The following is a 1,773-nucleotide window of genomic DNA, read 5'->3' on the forward strand; positions in this document are numbered from 1 at the left end:
TGGTTAAGGGTCAAGGTGACCATTAGAACTTGAACATAATTAGATCCAGGCTTATATAATACGGGTTTAGGAGCAGGTCCTCCTAGGTTCGTATCACGATAGCTGGCTTTTCTCCATCTATTTGATTTTTTTTTTTAAATTGATAATAAAAATGTTGAGATAATAAGAATATTGAAAAGGCTTCTTACCATTTTACCTTACCAAGGGTCGCCGATCTATTATCTCTCTATTATCCCATAGAAACTCCCAATTATTTAAAAAAAAAAAATAGAAGTTCGATCTCTGTAAAACAAATCAATCAAGAAAATAACCTTTATTATTTATTTATATATTGCTTATTTATATTTTTTTATAAAATATATTATTGTATTGTATAAAAATTATACACAATAATAAATAATATTTATATATAAATATATTATGTATACAATACAATACAGTCTGGATATTGATACAATTCATTTAATATTCTTTGCAGTCCAAGACTTTAGTAAATTTCACTTCATTTATCATTTAGTTTAGTTTTAATTTCATTTAGGCTTATGAAATTTCAATAAAATAAGGAGTCTTTATGTCACATTACAGAGGACCTCGTTTCAAAAAAATACATCATCTGGGGGCTTTGCCGGGACTAATGGCTCAAAAACCTCGAGACGGAAGCCATCTTAGAATCCAATCATGCCTCGGTAAAAAATCCAAATATCGTATTCATTTAGAAGAAAAACAAAAATTTCACTTTATTATGGTCTTACAGAACAAAAATTAGTTAAATACATTCGTATCATGGCAAAAGCCAAAAGGTCAACGGGCCAGGTTTTACTATAGTTACTGGAAATGCATTTGGATAACATACTTTTTCAATTTGGTATGGCTTTGACTATTCCCCAAGCCTGCCAATTGGTTAACCATAGACATATTTTAGTTAATGGTTGTATAGTAGATATACCAAGTTATCGCTGCAAATCCCAAGATATTATTATAGTAAAGGATGAACAAAAGTCTAGAGCTCTGGTTCAAAATTATCTTGATTCAGCCTCCCCTAAGGAATTGCCAAAACATTTAATGCTTCACCCATTTCAATGTAAAGGATTGATCAATCAAATAACAGATAGTAAATGAATTCTTAGTTGTAGAATATTATTCTCGTCAGACTTAAACCGAAATAAAATAACAAGAACAGGGGTTTGGACACCCCCTTATTATGTAAAAAGACCCGAGGTAACGGTTTTGATACGGGGATTTTTCTCCCCTTCATGTATCATAGATTAGTAGGGTGATTTTCATTCTTTGTCCCTCCTTTACATTACAGTATTCTCCATACCATAGAAATTAGTATTAGGAATAGAGAATCTATATCAAAGAGAGGGTTAATTGTTGGAATAATGGTATCCATTGTTATTTGCTACACTGCAATCAGTAACATTGTGATACGAACCCAGGACGACCTGCTCCTAAACTCCTATTATATTAGCCCGGATCTAATTATGTTCAAGTTCTAATGGTCACCTTGACCCCTAACCAACCTGTGATTAGAAACCTTGGTATATAATAAAGACATCATAATAGGTGATAGAAGGCCTTTTGATAAGTCAAACTAAAACACTCATTCATTAATGGTGTTTTAGGTGTTCAAAAGAACAAAGAGAATTCAATCTCACAAATAATTTTCTGTATAAAATTCAAGCTTTATTCTTATTTAAAAATAAGCCTTTAAATAGGCTACAAAGTCATGAAATAAAACCCTAAAAACAAAGGGAAAACCGGCCATATAAA

The 1,773-nt window shown here is 31.3% G+C and overlaps 1 pseudogene; it reads left to right on the forward strand.

Moving 5' to 3' along the window:
* The first annotated feature begins 571 nt into the window (after positions 1-571).
* Positions 572-1,156, forward strand: LOC125419291 (small ribosomal subunit protein uS4c-like; annotated as a pseudogene).
* The last annotated feature ends 617 nt before the right edge of the window (positions 1,157-1,773 follow it).

This window comes from Ziziphus jujuba, chromosome 11 (genome assembly GCF_031755915.1).
Source record: "Ziziphus jujuba cultivar Dongzao chromosome 11, ASM3175591v1".
NCBI lineage: Eukaryota > Viridiplantae > Streptophyta > Magnoliopsida > Rosales > Rhamnaceae > Ziziphus > Ziziphus jujuba.